The sequence below is a fragment of the Musa acuminata genome, chromosome BXJ3-5 (assembly GCF_036884655.1).
Source record: "Musa acuminata AAA Group cultivar baxijiao chromosome BXJ3-5, Cavendish_Baxijiao_AAA, whole genome shotgun sequence".
Lineage (NCBI taxonomy): Eukaryota > Viridiplantae > Streptophyta > Magnoliopsida > Zingiberales > Musaceae > Musa > Musa acuminata.
Window position 1 is genome coordinate 21533770 of NC_088353.1, and position 26000 is coordinate 21559769.

The following is a 26000-nucleotide window of genomic DNA, read 5'->3' on the forward strand; positions in this document are numbered from 1 at the left end:
TGATTAGTGTACTACGTAACCTCCCGCTTAAGTATTTTGGTCCGCCGTTGAGGACCAAAATGGAGTTATTGGCCAGTTAGCTCATCAGACCTGGGTCATGACATTTGGTATCAGAGCCAACCTAGCATTAGGGCAGGGTGAGAGGGCTGCAGTAGGAAAGAGCTACCCGTGGATGGAGTCAGAGCCACTACTGAGTTAAACCTCACATGCACTATGCTAGGATTCGATCTGGGATATGTCGGGCCTTGACGAGGACGTCAAGCTAATTGAGTTGGGGATAGTGTAATATCCCATTAGTCCCACATCGGAAGTGGGGAATATGTATGATTAGCTTATAAGGGCCTGATTAGTGTACTACGTAACCTCCCGCTTAAGTATTTTGGTCGTGACATTTGGTATCAGAGCCAACCTAGCATTAGGGCAGGGTGAGAGGGCTGCAGTAGGAAAGAGCTACCCGTGGATGGAGTCAGATAACTCATCACGGTGTAGAGCCACTACTGAGTTGAACCTCACATGCACGCTAATTGAGTTGGGGATAGTGTAATATCCCATTAGTCCCACATCGGAAGTGGATATTACACTATCCCCAACTCAATTAGCTTGACGGCCTCGTCAAGGCCCGACATATCCCAGATCGAATCCTAGCATAGTGCATGTGAGGTTTAACTCAGTAGTGGCTCTACGCCGTGATGAGTTCTCTGACTCCATCCACGGGTAGCTCTTTCCTACTGCAGCCCTCTCACCCTGCCCTAATGCTAGGTTGGCTCTGATACCCGTGGATGGAGTCAGAGAACTCATCACGGCGTAGAGCCACTACTGAGTTAAACCTCACATGCACATGCACTATGCTAGGATTCGATCTGGGATATGTCGGGCCTTGACGAGGACGTCAAGCTAATTGAGTTTGGGATAGTGTAATATCCCATTAGTCCCACATCGGAAGTGGGGAATATGTATGATTAGCTTATAAGGGCCTGATTAGTGTACTACGTAACCTCCCGCTTAAGCATTTTGGTCCGCCGTTGAGGACCAAAATGGAGTTATTGGCCAATTAGCTCATCAGACCCGGGTCGTGACAATGACGACGACGCCGGTGCTAACACTCCCGCTTAAGCATTTTGGTCCGCCGTTGAGGACCAAAATGGAGTTATTGGCCAGTTAGCTCATCAGACCTGGGTCGTGACATTTGGTATCAGAGCCAACCTAGCATTAGGGCAGGGTGAGAGGGCTGCAGTAGGAAAGGGCTACCCGTGGATGGAGTCAGACAACTCATCACGGCGTGGAGCTACTACTGAGCTAAACCTCATATGCACTATGCTAGGGTTCGATCTGGGATATGTCGGGCCTTGACGAGGACGTCAAGCTAATTGAGTTGGGGATAGTGTAATATCCCATTAGTCCCACATTGGAAGTGGGGAATATGTATGATTAGCTTTTAAGGGCCTGATGAGTGTACTACGTAACCTCCCGCTTAAGCATTTTGGTCCGCCGTTGAGGACCAAAATGGAGTTATTGGCCAGTTAGCTCATCAGACCCGGGTCGTGATAATGACGACGACGTCGGTGCTAACACTACCAGATTTCAACCGACCCTTCATTATTGAGGCCGACACCGCACGCCGCACCGCTTCTTCTCTTCTCCCTCTACTTCTCTTCTTCTTCTCCCCACGCCGCACCGCTTCTCTCTGTTTCTCGAAGAAACAGAGACAGCGTGGGAGGCGGTGGGATAAAACCAAAATTTTCAGTTTTCTTTATTTTCTTCTTTTTACAACTTAACAGTTTAGTCCTTGAAATTTCCATATTTACATATAGGTCCCCCGATTTATAAATAAATTTTTATTAATAATTTTCAAAAGCGAGGGATATTACATTCATAAGTATGATCAAACCAGTCAAACCGCTGTATAGCATCCCCTTCAAGATGTATAGCTGTAATTTTTACCATAGATGCATCCGCTGTTTTGTGGTACTGAAAATATCGCTCCGCGTGCGAGATCCAACCAAACGGGTCTCCTTCTTCCCATATAGGGGAAGTCCACTCTCATGCATGGATAGTTGGGTTCAGTCATAGAGCCTCCCCTCCCTTAGAACTCATATCTTCGAGCCTGGTGCGATTGGGCAAAGCTCTCTCCGTGATATAATTTTTTCGGGCTTAGTGGTCGGCCCAATCTGAGTTCGGTAAAGAGCGTCCGAATCTTATCCTCCATTCGCACCTCCAAGGCTTCGAATTTAGCATTGATTGCCTCCTTAGATGCCATAGTATATGCCTCCAAATCTATGATGTTAAGATCTCTCTTTTGTTGTCAGGTTAAAGGCATGTATAGTTAAGAGATGTGATGGTCGAAAGAATTGATGGATCGATGTGTTATAACCCTTACAAATTCTAAACTTGGGGTTGATCTCTTTAGGGGATCGGCCTCCTTGGAACTCTATAGGGGTTCCTCCCTCCAAGTTGCTGCTCAAAGGCTGGAGAAAAGATTCATCTATTGCTTATGAAAAGAGAAGGAATACATGGCTATTTATAGGGCTTCTAAACCCTAACTCCTAATAGGACTCCTACTTAAGACTCTTACTTCTAACCAACTCCTAGTAGGACTCATAGTCAAGACTCCTATTCCCTTACAACTCCTAATTCTTCTCTAAGAAAACACCTCCTACTTGAATCCCCCTCTCAATTAGGACTCTCCTAGCTAGAGTCCTAACAGAATGTCCCTCTCAATTAGGACTCTCCTAGCTAGAGCCCTAACCGTTTTACATGAATGTCCCTCTCAATTAGGACTCTCCAAGCTAGAGTCCTAACAGACCCTCTTCAAATCAGCCTTGTCCTCGAGGCTGATGATTCGTGAATTCTGGGAATTTGATCTTCAAGTCGTCATAGTTCTCCCAAGTGGCATCTTCTATTGGTAGATTCGGCCACTTTATTAGCACTCATTTAATGGGTCGTCGTCGTCGAGTCACGATCCGTCGATCAATAATGGCACTTGGCTGGGTCTGGAGTTCTCTTTGGGTAGTCATATTTGGTGGGTGGCTTTGGGCTGTCTCTAAGCACCTATTTAAAACTTTCGTCTGGCTGTTGGTTTGTGGGTGATATGTTGTACTCTTTTTCAATTTAGTACCCTGCATATGGAATAACTTTGTCCAAAATCTGCTTTTGAAGATGCAAGTATAATTTGTCACAAGCACAATGCGTCCCTTATAGCATAATTCTTTTGAGTCCCGATTATAATGAGCCATGGGGCTTAGTGCTTCCTCCAATTTTTTTATAATCTTACTAGTATCTGAATCTTCCTGCCATTCCATCGTAATATCCTCAAGGAAGTCGCTGGTCGGAAGTGAAACGGTCGAAACTTCAACTTGCTCGGGTAGTTATGAAAGTGCATCTTCAAGAACATTCTCTTTCCCCTTTTTGTAAGTTATTTCAAAATCAAATGCAAGAAGTTTTGTTACCCATTTTTGCTACTCAGGGGATGGTATCTTTCGCTCCAAAAAGTACTTGAGGCTTTTATGGTCGGTTTTATTTTAAAATCGTCGACCAATCAAGTAGGGTCTCCACCTCGTTGCTGCACGCACAATGGCGAGCATCTCCTTATCATATGTTGACTTATTTTGATGGGAGGGAGATAATGCCTTGCTAGTGTATGCGAGTGGTTGACCATCTTGCATGAGAATTGCTCCAATTCCGACTCCAGATGCGTCGACCTCAATAATAAAGGGTCGGTTGAAATCTGGTAGTGTTAGCACCGGCGTCGTCGTCATGGCTGCCTTAAGTTTGTCGAAGGCAACGGAGGCTCTGTCCGACCATTGGAATTCATCTTTTTTCAGAAAGGAAGTAAGTGGTGCACTGATCTCTCCATAATTTTTCACGAACTTGCAGTAGTAGCCTGTTAAACCCAGAAAGCCATGTAGCAATTTTATGTTCCTCGGGGTCAGCCAATTTTGCATTGCTCCAATTTTAAAGGGGTCTACTGCCACACCTTCCTCTGATATGATATGCCCAAGATATTCCACCTTCTTTTGAAGAAAGCAAAAATTCATAGTGGTTATTGTGTGTTCAAAAGGTGGTTTTCGGTATGTCTTCTTCGCAAACTCGTATTTGATGATACCCGGATCGAAGGTCCAGCTTTGTGAAGATTTGTGCTCCCTTTCATCTTGCAACTCATCTACTACTGGAATAGGGTATTTATCCTTGATTGTTATGCCATTGAGAGTTCAGTAATCAACACATAATCGCCATATTCCATCCTTCTTTCGTATGAGGAGCACCGGTGAAGAGTAGGGGATACAACATGGCCGAATAACTCCTGTTTTGAGCATCTCTTTTACAATCCTTTCTATTTCATCCTTCTGGAGATGTGGATACTGATATGGCTGAGCATTTGCTGGAGATTGGCATGGAAGAATCGTTATACAATGATCATGCCGACGGGTAAGAGGTAGGTTGCGTAGTTCATCAAATATATCTGAAAATTCAGCAAGCAAAGGAAGTAGATTTGGATCTTCCAATTTTGTTGGCTCTCCCTTAGTTTGCTGCTCAAGTTGTACTAAAAAGCCACTGCATGCTTTATGCAAAACCTTCTTCATTTGTTGTGTGTAAATCATCGTTACGTCGCCCCCACGTTTCCCGTGCAATATCACCTGTTTCTCCTTACTGTAAAATTTCATAATTAGTTTCATAAAATTCCAAGAAAAATCACCTAATGTTGTCAACCATTTAATTCTGAGCATGGCCTCATGATCATCAAGAGGGAGAAGGAAGAAATATGTAATTATCTCTTGGTCCTGCGACAATAGTTTCTCCTACGGGCGCCTACGATCACACTTCAAAATCCGTCTGTCGGTGAACTTAACATCAAACCTGCAACGATTCTCGATAGGTAATGCCATTCGGATAGCAACCTTACTATTTAGGATATTATTAGTGCTGCCCGTGTCGATGAAAACAGTGATCAGTTGTTGTTTGAGAAGGCCTCCAACTTTCATCATTTGCGGGTATGAGTAACCGGCTAGTGCATGTACCGTAACTTCAGTTAGTTGTGGCTCTTCTTCTGCATCTTCTTCTTCATGTTCAATGCTCTCTTCTGGATGTTCAATGACCTCTTCTTCTACTGGTTCAATGATAAAAAGTCTCCCTTTACTACAGCGATGCTCATGGCTCCACGGCTCGTCACAATGCCAACATAACCCCTTTGCAGATCGCTCATAAAGCTCTTCTCTTGTCAACCTTTTTGGTGCAGGGACTCGGTCAACAGTAGGGAGGGCTAAGGGCTTCAATATTACTGGTTGAGGAGTGACCCTAGTCCTTCGAGCTTCATGGTTCAATTGCTCCTCTTGATGTCGTGCGAAGGAGATGGCTGCCATAAGCGTGTACGGTTGTCGCGCTTTAACTTCTCCTCGGATCTCCGGCTTCAAGCCCTCAATAAAGGTCCTCAATAGCTTTTTTTGAGACCAATCAAGAGTTTGATTAGATAACCTTTCAAACCTGGTTTGGTACTCCTGAATGGTGGAGGTTTGTCGGATCTATGCTAGTTGTCCGTCAATATTCTCGTAATCGGTTGGTCTGAAGCGGATCAGCAGTCCTTCTTTGAATTGTTGCCATGAAAGGACTCCATAAGTATGTTCAAACCAGTCAAACCACTGTATAGCATCCCCTTTAAGATGTATAGCTGCAATTTTCACCATAGATGCATCCGCGGTTTTGTGGTACCGAAAATATCGCTCCGCGTGCAAGATCCAACCAATAAGGTCTCCTTCTTCCCATCTAGGGAAGTCCACCCTTATGTGTAGATAGTTGGGATCGATCATAGAGCCTCCCCTCCCTTGGAACTCATCTCTTCGGGCCTGGTGCGATTGGGCAAAGCTCTCTCCGTGATATGATTTTTTCGGGCTTAGTAGTCGGCCCAATCTGAGTTCAGTAAAGAGTGTCCAAATCTTATCCTCCATTCGCGCCTCCAAGGCTTCGAATTTAGCATCGATTGCCTCCTTAGATGCCATAGTATATGCCTCCAAATCTATGATGTTAAGATCTCTCTTTTGTTGTCAGGTTAAAGGCATGTATAGGTTGAGAGAAGTGATGGTCGAAAGGGTTGGTGGATCGGTGGATATAGGCTACGATTTAGGCTTGTTTTGTGGCTGTTTTGGGTGTAGTTTATAGGTGTGGTTTGGTGGAGTTTTAGGGCTATGGATGAAAGTTTTGGATCTATGGTAGATGGCAGCAAAGGTTTGAGAGAAATCAGTGGAAGTTGCAGCAAGTATGTGCTGTCTTGTAAGAGCAGAATTGTCGTCGAAGAAACAGCGGTTTCTCGACGTAATTTCCACCAAAAACTTGAGAGAATTGAGGAGGAAATTGATAGCAAAATCACAATTTATATGACAGCAAGGATGACTAATTTAATCAAGAAAATTTCGGCAGTATAATAGCAAGGAAATTGGTGCAAGTTGCGATAGCAGAATTCTCGTCGAAAAATTTCAGCAGTTTACGATGAAAATTTATAGCAACACAAAAATTGGTTTTAGAGATGAATTCCTCAATAGATTAATCTTAGATGGAAGCCAAGATGATCTATAAAGTGTATAAGAAATTTTATTCAAAAAAGATTGCAAATTTCAGCCAATATGCGGCTGAAATTTTCTGCAGCATAGATTTTTAAGTATGGCAGATTGGACGTAAAAGATCAGAAGTTTATATTGAGAATTTTTTGATGAAACCAAAGGGAAATCCACTATTAGGAAGTGTCAAAACTATCATAAAAATTTTGTAGACATTTGGATAGAAACAACGTAGTATCAAGATCAAACAATCAGTACTATGCGGCTGAAATTTTATGGTGCAGATTTTCAAGTATAGTAGATTAGATGTAAAATATCAATGGTTTATATTGAGAATTTTTTGACGAAGCCAAAGGAAAATCTGTTGTTAGGAAGTGTCAAAGATGTCATAAAATTTCGTGGAGATTTGGATAGAAAAAACATAGTAACAAGATCAAACAGATAGTGATATACGGTTGGAATTCTGCAATGTATCTTTCGTCGTAGAGATGAAAATTTATGACGAAAAGTTTATGCAGCAATATAGGAATAAATTTTTTGGGATTTTCAAATAAGGATAACTAAATTGCAGTACCAGTAAGGTAGAAAACCAGAACCTGTTGCAATTCACGGGGAGATCAAGGGATGATCCGTGGTGGTGGAGATGATGGCGGAATTCAACGATGATCTTTTAAGCAATTGTGGGAATTGCTTTGGATGGTTGTGGAGGGTTGATGGATAGTTGTGGAAGGGCAGCGAGATGCCAAGAATGCTGCTCTGATACCAGGTGTTAGAACCCTTACAGATTCTAAACTTGGGGTTGATCTCTTTAGGGGATCGGCCTCCTTGGAACTCTATAGAAGTTCCTCCCTCCAAGTTGCTGCTCAAAGGCTGTAGAAAAGATTCGTCTATTGCTTATGAAAAGAGAAGGAATACATGGCTCTTTATAGGGCTTCTAAACCCTAACTCCTAATAGGACTCCTACTTAAGACTCTTACTTCTAACCAACTCCACGTACGACTCATAGTCAAGACTCCTATTCCCTTACAACTCCTAATTCTTCTCTAAGAAAACACCTCCTACTTGAATGCCCCTCTCAATTAGGACTCTCCTAGCTAGAGTCCTAACAGAATGTCCCTCTCAATTAGGACTCTCCTAGCTAGAGTCCTAACAGTTTTACATGAATGTCCCTCTCAATTAGGACTCTCCAAGCTAGAGTCCTAACACGATGGATGTAAGCTATGATTTAGGCTTGTTTTGTGGCTATTTTGGGTGCAGTTTGAGGGTGTGGTTTTGTGAAGTTTTAGGGCTATGGATGAATATTTTGGATCTGTGGTAGATGGTAGCAAAGGTTTGATAGAAATCAATTGAAGTTGTAGCAAGTATGTGTTGTCTTTTAAGAGTAGAATTGTCGTCGAAGAAACAACAGTTTCTCGACGTAATTTCCACCAAAAACTTAAGAGAATTGAAGAGGGAATTGATAGCAAAATCACAGTTTATATGACAGCAAAGATATCTAATTGAATCAAGAAAATTTCGGCAGTATAACAGCAAGGAAATTGGTGCAAGTTGCGATTGCAGAATTCTCGTCGAAAAATTTCAGCGGGTTACGACGAAAATTTGTAGCAACATAAAATCGTTTTTAGAGATGAATTTCTTAATAGGTCAATTTTAGATAGAAGCCAAGATGATCTATGAAGTGTATAAGAAATTTCACTCAAAAAAGATTGCAAATAGATGGGTTAAGGCAACAATATGCGGCTAAAATTTTCTGCAGCACAGATTTTTAGGTATAGCAGATTGGACATAAAAGATCAGTGGTTTATATTGAGAATTTTTTGATGATACCAAAGGGAAATCCATTGTTAGGAAGTGTCAAAGATGTCATAAAAAATTTGTAGAGATTTGGATAGAAACAATGTAGTATCAAGATCAAATAAACAGTGCTATGCGGCTGAAATTTTACAGTGCAGATTTTTAAGTATAGCAGATTTGACGTAAAAGATCAATGGTTTATACTGAGAATTTTTTGAAAAAACGAAAGGGAAATTTTCTGTTAGGAAGTGTCAAAGATGTCATAAAAATTTCATAGAAATTTGGATAGAAAAAGCATAGTAACAAGATCAAACAGATGGTACTATGCGGCTAGAATTCTGCAATGTATCTTTCGTCGTAGAGATGAAAGCTTTGTGACGAAAGGTTTATGCAGCAATATAGGAACAATTTTTTTTTTTTTGATTTTTGAATAAGGATAACTAAATTGCAGCAGCAGTAAGGTAGGAAACCAGAACCTGTTGCAATTCACGGGGAGATCAAAGGATGATCCGCGATGGTGGAGATGATGGCGGAATTGGGCAACGATCTTTTAAGCAATTGTGGGAATTGCTTTGGGCGGATGTGGAGGGTGATGGTTGGCAGTGGAAGGGCAGCGAGATGCCAAGAATGCTGCTTTGATACCAGGTGTTAGAACCCTTACAGATTCTAAACTTGGGGTTGATCTCTTTAGAGGATCGGCCTCCTTGGAACTCTATAGGGGTTCCTCCCTCCAAGTTGCAACTCAAAGGCTGCAGAAAAGATTCATCTATTGATTAAAAAAAGAGAAGGAATACATGGCTATTTATAGGGCTTCTAAACTCTAACTCCTAATAGGACTCCTACTTAAGACTCTTACTTCTAACCAACTTCTAATAGGACTCATACTCAAGACTCCTATTCCCTTACAACTCCTAATTCGTCTCTAAGAACAAACCTCCTACATGAATGCCCCTCTCAATTAGGACTCTCCTAGCTTGAGTCCTAACAAAATGTCCCTCACAATTTGAACTCTCCCGGCTATAGTCCTAATAGTTTTACATGAATGTCCCTGTCAATTAGGACTCTCCAAGCTAGAGTCCTAACACCTTTTCTGCATGAAAGGGCACAAAAACTATTGGCATAATCTTAAGTTTTTGAGTCTTAAAGTGTTATAAAAGTGAAGAGTTCTCCTTCATCTCTTAGCCTTGTAACCATCCAAGAAAGAGGAGTGAGACTTGTTAGTGTAAACAACTTTATGCCATGGCCTCGGGGCCGACGCGGCTTGGTTTGGGGGTCCGAATGGCGAGGATCTAGCGCGGCGTCCCTCGAGATCTCCTGGTGGCCGATTGCGGTGGTTCGATCGGGACGTCGGGTCGGGAGGAAAGCTTTGCCGCAGCACCGGGAAGGGGTGACCCCGTTCTTGCACCTACACACAAGTCGGGTCGGTGGCTCGGCCCGACCCCTCCGACGATCAAGTCAGTGGATGTGGAGAAGATTTCAGATGAAGAAGGGTTTTTGTGTGTCTATCTCTTTTTCTCCTCCCCCTTTCTCGTTTGGAACTCGGGGGTACTTATAGGTAAGTTTAATGTTACCTGACGATCCTGCCCACGGGGGCTGGATCGTACCTCTGATGGCGTCTGACATCGTCGTTGGCGTTGCATGAAGAACCGAACTGCCGCAGGGCATGGGCAACCTCGGTCGTCGTTCTCCTCTGCCTCGGGCTGGGCATGTTGGGTCAGACAACGATGAAGTCGTTCGTCGTTGTTCGAGAGCGGGTGACGTCAGCGCACATCGCGTCGGCATTATTGCCCTCTTTGGGGCAGAGCGTCATCCAGGCGTGGCTGACATCGTGGCACGTCATGTCGCCATTATTGCCCTTATCATATTCCCCCCCCCCCCGATAGAAGCTATGCGTCGGTTGTCGAAAAGAGAGGGGGAGCCCGAGGCATGGCTTCAGCCTCCACTACCATGGTGGTTTCAGGCGACATGAGGTCGAGCGCGTCCCGGGCGACGTGGGGCCGAGGAGCACGACGCGGGCGGGCTGGTCGCGCAGGTGTGGTCTCGGGGGGCATGGAGCCGAGGAGCACGACGCAGGCGGGCTGGCCGCACAAGTGTGGTCTCGGGGAAGGAGCCGAGGAGCACGACGCAGGCGGGCTGACCGCGCAGGTGTGGTCTCGGGAAGCATGGAGCCGAGGAGCGCGACGCAGGCGGGCTGGCCGCGCAGGTGTGGTCTCGGGCAACATGCAGCCGAGGAGCACGATGTAGGCGGGCTGGCCGCGCAGGTGTGGTCTAGGGCAACATGGAGCTGAGGAGCATGACGCAAGCGGGCTGGCTACGCAGGTGTGGTCTCGGGCAACATGCGACCGAGGAGCACAACGCAGGTGGGCTGGCCGCGCAGGTGTGGTTTCGGGAAACATGGAGCCGAGGAGCACGACGCAGGCGGGTTGGCCGCACAGGTGTGGTCTCGAGCAACATGCGGCCGAGGAGCACGACGCAGGCGGGCTGGCCGCGCAGGTGTGGTCTCGGGCAACATGGAGCCGAGGAGCACGACTCGGGCGGGTAGGCCGCTCAAGTGTGGTCTCGGGCAACATGGAGCCGAGGAGCACGACGCAGGCGGGCTGGCCGCACAGGTGTGGTCTCGGGAAACATGCGGCCGAGGAGCATGACGTAGGCGTGCTGGCTGCGCAGGTGTGGTCTCGGGCAACATGCAGCCGAGGAGCACGACTTGGGCGGGCAGGCCGCGCAGGTGTGGTCTCAGGCAACATGTAGCCGAGGGGCAACTTTGTTTTGGTCAGTGACCGATTGTTCTGCCGTGCGTGGGCGCAAGCGGCCAGGTTGCTTTCTTCCTGGGGAAGCTCAAGGGGTCGTCTCTTTCGGGATTCGCCGGCTTTCGAGGCTGATATGATTAGCGCCTCCGTACTTCGCACTGCACGATAGTTGGCCGCGCCACGTCAAGCTATATTTATAGCGAAGTGACGTTTGCGTCTTTCCAGCGTACTTCAAGAGAGGAAGGGTCGTCGTTTAGGCGGGATGTGGCCTATAAATAGCGCAATGTCGGCTTCCTGCATGCCCTGTTACCTGCATTTGTTCAACCCTCTCTTCGGGCATCCTTGTTTCGTACCCATCGGCTGCCCTACCTTCCTTTCCAAGACTTGGTAAAGATGGCTTCTCCTTCTCTGCCCCTTTCTTCTTCGCCTTCCGCTTCCGGTTCTGTCGGAGAAAGGTCATTGCCAGCAAGTCCCCGCTCATCGTCCGAGGAAAGGGATGTCCGGAGAATGTGGCCGCACGACCTCGACTCAACTGTGAGCGAGTCGTCGCTCCTACGGGATCGTTATGGTATCCCGGCGGAATGCTGTTAGAACTCTACCTTGGAGAGTCTTAATTGAGAGGGACATTCATGTAAAACTGTTAGGACTCTAGCTAGGAGAGTCCTAATTGAGAGGGACATTCTGTTAGGACTCTAGCTAGGAGAGTCCTAATTGAGAGGGGCATTCATGTAGGAGGTTTTTTCTTATAAAAGAATTAGGAGTTGTAAGGGAATAGGAGTCTTGAGTAGGAGTCCTATTAGGAGTTGTTTAAAAGTAAGAGTCTTAAGTAAGAGTCCTATTAGGAGTTAGGGTTTAGAAGCCCTATAAATAGCTATGTATTCCTTCACTTTTCATAAGCAATAGATGAATCTTTTCTGCAGCCTTTGAGCAGCAACATGAAGGGAGGAACCCCTATAGAGTTCCAAGGAGGTTGATCCCCTAAAGAGATCAACCCCAAGTTTAGAATCTACAAGGGTTCTAACACCTGGTATCAGAGCAGCATTCTTGGCATCCCACTGTCCTTCCACTACTATCCATCAGCCGTCCACAACCGCCCAAAGTAATTCCCACAATTGCTTAAAAGATCATCGCCGAATTCCGCCATCATCTCCACCAACGCGGATCATCCTTTGATCTCCCCGTAAGTTGTAACAGGTTCTGATTTCCTACCTTATTGCTGTTGCAATTTAGTTATCCTTATTCGAAAATCGAAAAAAAAAACTGTTCCTATATTGCTGCATAAACCTTTCGTCACAAAGTTTGCATCTCTACGACGAAAGAAACATTGCCTTATTGGGTAAGATCCGCCGAGGCTGGTAGCCTTAACCGTCTGTGTGAACAAGTGGACCTGAAGGTCGTTGCCATACCACTCTGCAGCTTGGAAAGGAATTTTAAAGGCAAGGAATTGGCTAATCAAACACATTTCTTATGCAATCTCTTCTAGAACTAGTACTAATATGTGGTACGATCCTTGGGTGAATGGGAATAGTATATTTCAATTATATGGCGACAGAATACGAAAAGATCTTGGGGCTCCCAAAGATTGGAAGGTTTCCGAGTTCATTGCTAACGGTACCTGGTGTCTCCCTAATCCTATTTCTCCTGAAATGTTATCACTTTGGCCGACTATCATAGCTATTCCAATCAGGAACAACTCTTCAGATATACTTATTTGGCCTCATGACAATGACAAATTTAGTGCCACATCCGCATGGAATCAAATTAGGCAAAGAAATAACAAGTGGGTCCCAAGCAGTTGGACATGGGATCGACCGGGATCATAAAGACATTCCTTATGTACATGGCAGGCCCTTCTCAATAAACTACCTACAATAGACAATATGAAAAGAAGAGGTATCTATCATGTTAACCGATGCTCCCTTTGTATGCAACAAGAAGAAACTGTTGATGTCACGCCCCCCCGAATTATCACATTCAGGAAGTGTGATGTTAGAACCCTTGCAGATTCTAAACTTGGGGTTGATCTCTTTAGGGGATCGGCCTCCTTGGAACTCTATAGGGGTTCCTCCCTCCAAGTTCCGCCCTCTTCAAATCAGCCTTGTCCTCGAGGCTGATGATTCATGAATTTTGGGAATTTAATCTTCAAGTCGTCATAGTTCTCCCAAGTGGCATCTTCTATTGGTAGGTTCGCCCACTGTATTAGCACTTCATTAGTGGGTCGTCGTCATCGAGTCACGATCCGTCGATCAATAATGGCACTTGGCTGGGTCTGGAGTTCTCTTTGGGTAGTCATATTTGGTGGGTGGCTTTGGGCTGTCTCCAAGCACCTATTTAAAACTTCCGTCTTGCTGTTGGTTTGTGGGTGATATGTCGTACTCTTTTTCAATTTATACCCTACATATGGAATAACTTTGTCCAAAATCTGCTCTTGAAGATGCAAGTAGAATTTGTCACAAGCACAATGCATCCCTTATAGTGTAATTCTTTTGAGTCCCAATTGTAATGAGCTACGGAGCTTGGTGCTTTCTCCAATTTTTTTATAATCTTACTAGTCTCTGAATCTTCCTGCCATTCCATCTTAATATCCTGAAGAAAGTCACTGGTCGGAAGTGAAACGGCCGAAACTTCAACTTGCTCGGGTAGCTGCGAAAGCGCATATGCAAGAACATTCTCTTTCCCCTTTTTGTAAGTTATTTCATAATCCAATCCAAGAAGTCTTGTTACCCATTTTTGCTGCTCGGGGGAAGATATCTTATGCTCCAAGAGATATTTTAGGCTTTTATGGTCGGTCTTGATTTGTAAGTATCGCCTGATCAAGTACGATCTCCACCTCGTTGCTGCGTGCATAATAGCGAGCATCTCCTTATCATATGTTAACATGTTTTGATAGGGGGGAGACAATGTCTTGCTAATGTATGTGAGTGGTCGACCATCTTGCATGAGAACGTCTCCCATTCTGTCTCCAGATGCATTAGCCTTAATGATGAAGGGTCGATTGAAATCTGGTAGCGCTAGCACTAGTGTCGTCGTCATGGCTGCCTTAAGTTTGTCGAAGGCAGCGGAGGCTCTGTTCGACTATTGGAAGACATCTTTTTTCAGTAAAGAAGTAAGTGCTGCACTTGCAGTAGTAGCCTGTTAAACCCAGAAAGCCATGTAGCAATTTTATGTTCCTCGGGGTCAACCAGTTTTGCATTGCTCCAATTTTGAAAGTGTCCACTATCACACCTTCCTCTGATATGATATGCCCAAGACATTTCACCTTTTGTGGAAGAAAGTAAAAATTCGTACTGGCCGTTGTGTGTTCGAAAGGCGATTTTCGGTATGACTTCTTCATACACTCGTATTTGATAATACCCGGATCGAAGGTCCAGCTTTGTGAAGATTTGTATTCCCTTTCATCTAGCAATTCATCTGCTATTGGAATAAGGTATTTGTTCTTGATGGTTATGCCATTGAGAGCTCGATAATCAACGCATATTCGACATGTTCCGTCCTTCTTGCGTACAAGTAGCACCAGTGAAAAGTAGAGGTTGTAACTTGGCCGAATAACTCCTGTTTCAAGCATCTCTTTCAAAATCCTTTCTATTTCATCCTTCTGGAGATGTGTATACCGATATGGCTTAGTATTTGCTAGAGATTTGACTGGAAAAATCATTACACAATGATCATGCCGATGAGTAAGAGGTAGGTTGTGCGACTCGTCAAATATATCTGAAAATTCAGCAAGCAAAGGAAATAGGTTTGGATCTTCAAATTCTATTGGCTCTCCTTTAATTTGTTTCTCAAGTTGTACCAAAAAGCCCCTGCATGCTTTATGCAAAACCTATTGAATCTCAGATTTTGATGATGAAATCAATTGATGAGTTAATTGATCTAATCCATATTATTGAGTTAAGTGTGCAGGATTAACTACGATAACCAGAAAACACAAAGCAAGAATACTGGAGTCATGATCGATGGACGTTTAAGAGTCCGAAGAATCGTCGGAGATGCTGCCGGAACCAACCAAGAAGAAATCGGGAACCTATCGGAATTTTTGGAAGTTCGCCGAAGAGATCGTCGGAGGTTCACGGAGATCACCGAGAAGGCTCGGCTACTCGTTAAAGTCATCACAAGATCGGGAGCTTGATGGGAGTCCGTCGGAAGAAGTTCGTCGGAAAGCTCGCCGAAACAAGACTCGACATTCGCGGTTGAAAGCTTGCTTAGGATGTGTTTTTGTTATGTAGTTCACTTGTAATTAGGATTAGGATTAAGAGATAATCCTATATCCTGGTTAGGGGCTAACTGGGCCCAAAGTCAGATATGGTTTGGGCTAAAATTAAGCCAAACCAGTGAAATCGGAGAGCCAGGCGGTGGCACCGCTTGGCTGGGCGGTAGCACCGCCTAGCACCCGAGAGCTGGGCGGTGACACCTCCTGGGCTGGGCGGTTGCACCTCCCAGCACCCGAATGCTGGGCGGTGGCACTGCTTGGCTGGGTGGTGGCACCTCCAGCATCGGGAACCTAAAGAGAATTCAAATTTTGGAGCCCAAATTTGAATCCTCTTGAGGCCTATAAATACCCCTCAAATCTCAGCTGAGGTTACAACTTTTGAGAAGCATTTGATTGAGAGAAAAGTCTTAGAAAGTCTTAGCATGTCTTGTTTTCAATTTGCTAGAGAGTTCTCCTCATTCTTTCTCATTGAAAATTTGTAAGAGGTTGAACTGCTTGTAAAAGGTTGTAAGAGGGGTATTTACCCTTCCATTTCAAGAGATTTGCTAGTGGAAGGTGGGAGCCTCATCGGAGAGGGGCCTCGCAAGTGGATGTAGGTCATTTGACCGAACCACTCTAAAATCGACGTAATCCCTAGTTTGCATTTCATTATTGCTATTTACATTACTGCAAACCTTCTTACATGCTTTAGTTCCTTATTACCTTTGTTGCGCAACTTCAAGAATACGCTTTCAAGTTAAGCTTTTCAAGTATCGTACGAAAGATTTTTCTAAAATCGAAGTTTTAATCCACTGCACTAATTCACCTCCCCTCTCTTAGTGCCGCTCCGATCCTAACAAGTGGTATCAGAGCGAGGTTATCTCTCATATTTGGTTTAATACCTAAGAGAGATGGCTTACTCCGGCATGCAAGAGGGTCATTTTATTGCACGACCACCTTTGTTTAATGGGTCGGATTACACATATTGGAAGACACTCATGAGGATCTTCCTCATTTCTATGGACTTTGAGCTTTGGTCTATTGTCGAGAATGGATTTCAAAAATCTTCTCTTCCGATGAGCGAATGGAATGAATCGGAGAAGAAGGTTTTTGCTTTAAATGCAAAGGCTATGAATGCCTTGTTTTATGCACTAAAAAAAATGAATTTAATCGTGTGTCAATTTGTGATTCGGCTTTTGATATTTGGAGAACTCTTGAGGTCACTCATGAAGGCACTAGCCGAGTGAAAGAGTCTAAAATCAACATCCTTTGCACTCTTACAAACTTTTCCGAATGAAACCAAGTGAGTCCATCGGAGACATGTACACCCGGTTTACGGATGTCATCAATGGACTCAAAGCTCTTGGTAAAGATTTTACTAACTTTGAACTAGTAACTAAAATCTTAAGATCCCTTCCTAAAAGTTGGGATCCAAAAGTTACGGCTATTCAAGAGGCCAAAGACCTTAAAGCATTCCCTCTTGAAGAACTCATTGGGTCTCTAATGACCTACGAAATGACATGTCAAGCTCATGACGAGCTCGAGAACCCCCTTCCAAAGAACAAGAAGGATATGACACTCAAATCACAAGAAGACCACTTGAAAGGAACATCAAGTGATGAGGACAGTGACAATGACATTGCACTTTTGACTCAAAAATTTAAAAAATAGTTAAGAAAGAATAAATTTAAAAGTAATATAAAAAATAAATTTGAACAAAAGAAGGACCAAGTGATTTGCTATGAATGCAAAAAACCGGGCCACTACAAGAACGATTGTCCTCAAGCCAAAAAGAGAACATCAAAGAAGAAGGCGCTCAAGGCAACGTGGGATGATTCAAGCGCGTCCGAAGAAGAGGAGTCCAACACCGAACAAGTTGCTCATTACACGCTAATGGCTTTAGGAGAAGAGGTATGTGATTTATTTAATGAAGATTTATCTTTTGAAGAACTCTCTATCGCTTTTCATGAATTATTTGATGAATGTAGAACTGTTAGCAAGAAGTTAAGTATCTTAAAGAAAGAGCATGCTTTGCTACAAGATAAGTTTGAGAATCTTCAAACTCCTCCATGCTCTAAGTGTGAGCATTTAGAAGCAATAAAAAATGAAAATTTGCTTCTTAAAGAAACCTTAAACAAGTTTAAGGTTTGTAGCAAAGGATTAGATATGATCCTTGCACACAAGGGTCACATCGCAAATAGAAATGGAATTGGATTTGTAAAAGGATTACATCAAAATCCTACCACTTTCATAAAAGGATCTACATTACATGTTTCCTCTTATATGAAATGCAACTTCTATTGCAAATCCGGACATATTGCCTACAAATGTCCATTTAGGAAAATTAGTTCACAAAAATTAATATGGGTTCCTAAAGGAACTATAAAGGATTCAATAATAAATAACAAAGTTAGTGGGTCAATTTTTGAGGCACCCAAAATCAAATGGGTACCTAAAAATCATCCTCTTTTGTAGACAAACCCACAAGCTAGGAGCAAGAGATGGTATCTCGATAGTGGATGCTCCAGACATATGACTGGAGATCCATCTCATTTCTCTATGCTCACTAGCAAAGAAGAAGGGTACGTCACCTTCGGAGACAACAACAAAGGCAAAATCATTGGCAAGGGAACTATTGGTAACAAATTTAGTTTTTCCATTGATGATGTTTTACTAGTTGATGGATTGAAACACAATCTCTTAAGTATTAGTCAACTATGCGATAAAGGTTATATCATTAGATTTGAATCAAATATGTGCATTATTGAAAAACCAAATCATAACATGACTATGATTGCTTTAAAACAAATAATGTCTATACCATCAATCTTGATGAACTAAGTAATGAAATGTGTTTCTCCGCCGTAAATGATGATGCTTGGCTTTGGCATAGGAGATTAGGTCATGCAAGCATGAAAACAATATCTAAAATCTCATCTCAAGAATTAGTACGAGGGATTCCGAATATGAAGTTTATTAAGGATAAGGTATGCGATGCATGTCAACTAGGCAAACAAATAAAAACAAGCTTCAAACCAAAAAATCAAATTAGCACCACTAGACCATTACAATTGATCTATTTGGACTTATTTGGACCAATTGATACAACAAGTCTAGGTGGAAGCAAATATGCTTTTGTGATTGTGGATGACTACTCTAGATACACTTGGACCTATTTCTTAGCTCACAAAAGTGATTGCTTCAAGTGTTTCTCTAAATTTTGTAAACTCACTCAAAACGAAAAAGGCTTCATGATTTCATCAATTCGGAGTGATCACGGTGGTGAATTCCAAAACCGTGACTTTCAAAATTTTTGCGAAGTTAATGGGTACAATCATAACTTCTCAACTCTAAGAAATCCTCAACAAAATGGAGTAGTTGAAAGGAAAAATAGAAACCTACAAGAAATGGCAAGAACTATGTTAAATGAACATAGTTTACCCAAATATTTTTGGGCCGAAGCCGTAAATACGACTTGTTACATCATGAATAGGGTCCTAATAAGACCATCTCTATCAAAAACTCCCTATGAATTATGGAATAACAAAAAACCAAATATTTCTTATTTTAAAGTTTTTGGTTGTAAATGCTTCATTTTAAATGAAAAGGATTCCCTAGGTAAATTTGATGCTAAATCCGATGAAGGCATTTTTCTTGGTTACTCCTCCGTTTCTAAGGCCTTTCGTGTCTTTAACAAAAGGACCTTAGTAATAGAAGAGTCTATTCATGTAGTTTTTAATGAAATTTCTGATTTAAAGAAAAATGATTTTGATGATGATCTTGGTTTTGATAATTTGAATTTAAACGAACCCCCTCCTCAAAATAGCCATTTGAATGCATCTTCTTCCGAAATTTCTTTACCCAAAGAATGGAAGTATGTAGATGCTCATCCAAAGGAGCTAATTATAGGAAATACAACAAAAGGGGTTCAAACTCGTTCTTCTTTCAAGAATTTTTGTGCTAACGCCGCTTTCCTTTCTCAAATTGAACCTAAATGCATTGACGAAGCCTTAAAAGATGATTTTTGGGTCATTGCAATGCAAGAAAAATTGAACCAATTTGAGAGGAATGAGGTATGGAAGCTTGTTCCTAGACCAAATGACCACTTAGTCATATGTACTAAGTGGGTCTTTAGAAACAAGCAAGACGAAAATGGTATCATGGTTAGAAATAAGGCTAGATTAGTGGCCAAAGGTTTCAACCAAGAAGAAGGTATCGATTACGAAGAAACCTTCGCTCCCGTGGCTCGATTAGAAGCCATAAGGATGCTCCTTGCCTATGCTAGTAGTAATAATTTTAAACTATTTCAAATGGATGTCAAAAGTGCTTTCTTGAATGGTTTTATTTCCGAAGAAGTATATGTCGAATAACCTCCCGGATTTGAAAATTCTCTTCTTCCTAATCATGTATTCAAATTGACTAAAGCTCTCTATGGCTTGAAACAAGCTCCTAGAGCTTGGTATGAAAGGCTTAGTTCCTTTCTTATTTTAAATAATTTTACCAAAGGCAAGGTTGATACTACATTGTTTATTAAACATTTTAAAAATAATTTTCTTATTGTGCAAATTTATGTTGACGATATTATTTTTGGCTCTTCGGATGAATCACTATGTGAATCATTTGCCAAATGTATGAGTCTTGAATTTGAAATGAGTTTAATGGGTGAATTAACTTTGTTTTTAGGATTACAAATCAAATAACTTAGTGATGGTATATTTCTTAACCAATCCAAATATACATTAGAATTATTAAAACGATTTAATATGGATAACTCAAAAGCAATAAACACCCCTATGAGTACTGCGACTAAGTTAGATATAGATGAAAATAGTGAAAATTTTGATCAAAAAATATATAGGGGAATAATAGGTAGTCTACTCTACCTCACCGCGACTAGACCAGATATTATGTTTAGTGTAGGACTTTGCGCTAGGTTTTAATCTAATCCTAAATTATCTCATCTAAAGAGTGTTAAAAGAATATTTAGGTATCTTAAAGGAACTCCAAATTTAGGATTGTGGTATCCAAAATCTGAAAAATTCGATCTAATAGCTTATGCAGATGCTGATTTTGGCGGATGCAGGATAGATAGAAAAAGTACATCCGAAACATGCCAATTTTTTGGACATGCACTTGTTTCTTGGACTTCCAAGAAACAAAATTCAGTTGCACTATCTACGGCGGAAGCCGAATACATTGTTGCAAGTGCATGTTGTGCACAAGTCATTTGGATGAAAAATACATTAGAAGACTATGGAATTCACTTTAAAAACATTCTCATAAAATGTGATAATACTAGTGCCATATGTCTTACTAAAAATCCAATTCAGCACTCTAGAACTAAGCACATCGACGTTAGGCATCATTTCATATGCGATCATGTCCTTAACAATGATGTTGTTCTAGAATTCATTGACACAAAGCATCAATTAGCAGATATATTTACAAAAGCTTTGAATGAAGACCAATTTGAATTCATTAGAAGGGAATTAGGTATGTTAAATTGTCCCTAAGAATAAACTTGTTTGAATGGATTTTCCGTAAAGTTTTTCATTCTCTCTCCGTTCCTCGGTGACTTGTTAAATTATCTTATCCTATCTTGAGTCAAACACCGCTTCCATCTGATCAAGATTAATGATTTTATGACATTTTGAATCTCGAAATTGATTTTGATGGCTTGATTATGAGTTGACGAATTGAATTTGAATGGATTTGTATTCGAATTATGTTCTTGACTTATTGGAGTTACTACTTAAATTTTTTTTTTTCTTATCCCAATCTCTTCTTTGTACATCTACAATTTTTGTTATTTATAAAAAGAAGAGATTTGATAATATGGATGAATGCTGAATTTTCCTTTAAGATGAACTCTACGTAAATATTTTAGTATACTTAATTTTGAATGATAAAATCTTTATATGATCAATGATAATATAGATGAGTGATGTATGATCAATGATAAAATCTTTGTATGATAAATTATGTGCTTCAAGTCTCATTCCCTTTTTGTTGATGACAAAGGGGGAGAAAAGTCATGACTTGTATCATTTTAATAGTATGACTTATATGAATTGCAAAAGCTTGTGTGATATGAATGTCTTATATGCCTTGCAAAATCCCTGAGAATATCACAAGATTGATTGATCATATTGAAAGCATGCCTTACATCGATATCACGAAATTCATGTTGAAAATCTTTATCTCCTATCATAGTAAAAATCATCCAATATCATTTGACTTATGATTTTCATCGAAGTTTCGCATTTACTATTGCTTAATGAGAATAACGATAAGTTCTACGGTTAGAACTTATCGGTTTATGCTTGAATTCAATGGATGAAATTCAAGTGTTTTCATCTTCTCATAATATGGCATATAGATAGGGGGAGTTATGTTTAACTCCGTCATCAATTGATTGTCATCATCAAAATGGGGGAGATTGTTGAATCTCGGATTTTGATGATGAAATCAATTGATGGGTTAATTGATCTAATCCATATTATTGAGTTAAGTGTGCAGGATTAACTACGATAACCAGAAAACACAAAGCAAGAATACCGGAGTCAAGATCGATGGACGTTTAAGAGTCCGAAGAATCATCGGAGATGCTGCCAGAACCAACCGAGAAGAAATCGGGAACCTATCGAAATTTTCGGAAGTTCGCCGAAGAGATCGTCGGAGGTTCACGGAGATCACCGAGAAGGCTCGGCTACTCGTTAAAGTCATCACAAGATCGAGAGCTTGATGGGAGTCCGTCGAAAGAAGTTCATCGAAAAGCTCGCTGATTGAAAGCTTGCTTAGGATGTGTTTTTGTTATGTAGTTCACTTGTAATTAGGATTAGGATTAAGAGATAATCCTATATCCTGGTTATGGGCCAACTGGGCCCAAAGTCAAATATGGTTTGGGCTAAAATTAAGCCAAACTAGTGAAATCGGAGAGCCAGGCGGTGGCACCGCCCAGCACCCGAGAGCTGGGCGGTGACACCTCCTAGGGTGGGTGGTTGCACCTCCCAGCACCCGAACGCTGGGCGGTGGCACCGCTTGGCTGGGCGGTGGCACCTCCAGCATCGGGAACCTAAAAAGAATTCAAATTTTGAAGCCCAAATTTGAATCCTCTTGAGGCCTATAAATACCCCTCAAATCTCAGTTGAGGTTACAACTTTTGAGAAGCATTTGATTGAGAGAAAAGTCTTAGAAAGTCTTAGCAAGTCTTGTTTTTAATTTGCTAGAGAGTTCTCCTCATTCTTTCTCACTGAAAATTTGTAAGAGGTTGAACTGCTTGTAAAAGGTTGTAAGAGGGGTATTTACCCTTCCATTTCAAGAGATTTGCTAGTGGAAGGTGGGAGCCTCATCGAAGAGGGGCCTCGCAAGTGGATGTAGGTCATTTGACCGAACCACTCTAAAATCGACGTAATCCCTGGTTTGCATTTCATTATTGCTATTTACATTACTGCAAACCTTCTTACATGCTTTAGTTCCTTATTACCTTTGCTGCGCAACTTCAAGAATATGCTTTCAAGTTAAGCTTTTCAAGTTCCGTTCTTATCGTACGAAAGATTTTTCTAAAACCGAAGTTTTAATCCGCTGCACTAATTCACCCCCCCCCTCTTAGTGCCGCTCCGATCCTAACAAAACCTTCTCTATTTGTTGTGTACAAATCATCGTTACGTCGCCCTCACGTTTCCCATGCAGTATCACATGTTTCTCCTTACTGTAAAATTTTATAAATAGTTGCATAAAATTCCAAGAAATATCACCTAATGTCATCAACCATTTAATTCTGAGTATGGCCTCATGATCATCAAAAGGGAGGAGGAAGAAATCTGCAATTATCTCTTAGTCCTGCAACAACAGTTTCACCTACGGGCACCTATGATCACACTTCAAAATCCGTCCGTTGGCGACCTTAACGACAAACCTGCTGCAATTCTCAATAGGTAAGTTCATATAGACAGCAACCTTATTGTTTAGGAAGTTATTAGTGTTGCCCGTGTCGATGAGAATAGTGATCGGTTGTTGTTTGAGAAGGCCTCCAACTTTCATCGTTTGTGGGATTGAGTAGCCAACTAGTGTATGTACCGTAACATTGGTTGGTTGTGGCTCTTCTTCTGCATCTTCTTCTTCATGTTCAAGGCTCTCTTTTGGATGTTCAATGACCTCTTCTTCTATCAATTCAATCATAAGAAGTCCCCCTTTACTACAGCTATGCTCACGGCTCCACGACTCGTCACATAACCCCTTCGCATATCGCTCCCGAAGCTCTTCTCTTGTTAACCTCTTTGGTGTAGGGACTTGGTCGATAGTAGGGGGGGCTAAGGGCTTCAATATTACTGGTTGAGGAGCGACCCTAGTCCTCCGAGCTTCATGGTTCAATTGCTCCTCTTGATGTCGTGCGAAAGAGATGGCTGCCATAAGCGTATACGGTTGTCGCGCTTTAACTTCTTCTCGGATCTCCGGCTTTAAGCCCTCAATGAAGGTCCTCAATAGCTGTTTTTGAGACCAATCATAAGTTTGATTAGATAACCTTTCAAACCTGGTTTGGCACTCCTGAATGGTGGAAGTTTGTCGGATCTTTGCTAATTGTCCATCAATATTCTCGTAATCAGTTGGTCTGAAGCGGATCAGCAGTCCTTCTTTGAATTGTTGCCATGAAAGGACTCCATAAGTATGTTCAAACCAGTCAAACCACTGTATAGCATCCCCTTCAAGATGTATAGCTGCAATTTTCACCATAGATGCATCCGCGGTTTTGTGGTACTGAAAATATCGCTCCGCGCGCGAGATCCAACCAATCGGGTCTCCTTCTTCCCATCTAGGGAAGTCCACTCTCATGCATGGATAGTTGGGTTCAGTCATAGAGCCTCCCCTCTCTTGGAAGTCATATCTTCGGGCTTGGTGTGATTGGGCAAAGCTCTCTCCTTGATGTGATTTCTTTCGGCTTAGTGGTCGGCCCAATCTGAGTTCGGTAAAGAGCATCCGAATCTTATCCTCTATTCGTGCCTCCAAGGCTTCGAATTTAGCATTGATTACCTCCTTAGATACCATAGTATATGTCTTCAAATCTGTGATGTTAAGATCCCTCTTTTGTTGTTGGGTTAAAGGCATGTATTTGTTGAGAGAGGTGATGGTCGAAAGGGTTGGTGGATTGGTGGATGTCGGCTACGGTTTAGGCTTGTTTTGTTGTTGTTTTGGGTGCAGTTTGAGGGTGTGGTTTGGTGGGGTTGTATGGCTCTGGATAAAGTTTTGGGTCTATGGTAGATAGTAGCAAAGGTTTGATAGAAATCAGTGGAAGTTGCAGCAAGTATGTGCTGTCTTGTAAGAGCAGAATTTTCATCGAAGAAACAGCGTTTTCTCAACGAAATTTCCACCAAAAACTTAAGAGAATTGAGGAGGAAATTGATAGCAAAATCACAGTTTATATGACAGCAAGGAAGACTAATTTAGTCAAGAAAATTTCGGCAGTATAACAGCACGAAAATTGGTGCAAGTTGCGATAGCAGAATTCTCATGGAAAAATTTCAGCGGCTTACGATGAAAATTTGCAGCAACACAAAATCGTTTTTAGAGATGAATTCCTCAATAGATCAATCTTAGATGGAAGCCAAGATGATCTATGAAGTGTATAAGAAATTTCATTCAAAAAAGATTGCAAATAGATGGGTTAAGGCAACAATATGCGGCTGAAATTTTCTGCAGCACAGATTTTTAGGTATAGCAGATTGGACGTAAAAGATCAGTGGTTTATATTGAGAATTTTTTTATGAAACCAAAGGGAAATCCACTGTTAGAAAGTGTCAAAGCTATCATAAAAGTTTCGTAGAGATTTGGAAAGAAACAATATAGTATCAAGATCAAACAAACAGTGTTTTGCGGTTGAAATTTTACAGTGCAGATTTTCAAGTATAACAGATTTGACGTAAAAGATCAATGGTTAATATTAAGAATTTTTTGAAGAAACTAAAGAGAAATCTGCTATTAGGAAGTGTCAAAGATGTCATAAAAATTTCATAGAAATTTGGATAGAAAAAGTATAGTAGCAAGATCAAACAGATGGTACTATGCGGTTGGAATTCTGTAATATATCTTTTGTCGTAGAGATGAAAACTTTGTGACGAAAGGTTTATGCAACAATATAGGAACAGTTTTTTGGATTTTCGAATAAGGATAACTAAATTGCAGCAGCAGTAAGGTAGGAAACCAGAGCCTATTGCAATTCACGGGGAGATCAAAGGATGATCCATGGTGGTGGAGATGACGGCGGAATTTAGCAACGATCTCTTAAGCAATTGTGGGAATTGCTTTGGGCGGTTGTGGAGAGTTGATGGATGGCTGTGAAAGGGCAGCGAGATGCCAAGAACGCTGCTCTGATACCAGGTGTAGAACCCTTGCAGATTCTAAACTTGGGGTTGATCTCTTTAGGGGATCGGCCTCCTTGGAACTCTATAGGGGTTCCTCCCTCCAAGTTGCTGCTCAAAGGCTGCAGAAAAGATTCATCTATTGCTTTTCAAAAGAGAAGGAATACATGGCTATTTATAGGGCTTCTAAACCCTAACTCCTAATAGGACTCCTACTTAATACTCTTACTTCTACCCAACTCCTAATAGGACTCCTAGTCAAGACTCCTATTCCCTTACAATTCCTAATTCTTCTCTAAGAAAACACCTCCCACATGAATGCTCCTCTCAATTAGGACTCTCCTATCTAGAGTCCTAACAGAATGTCCCT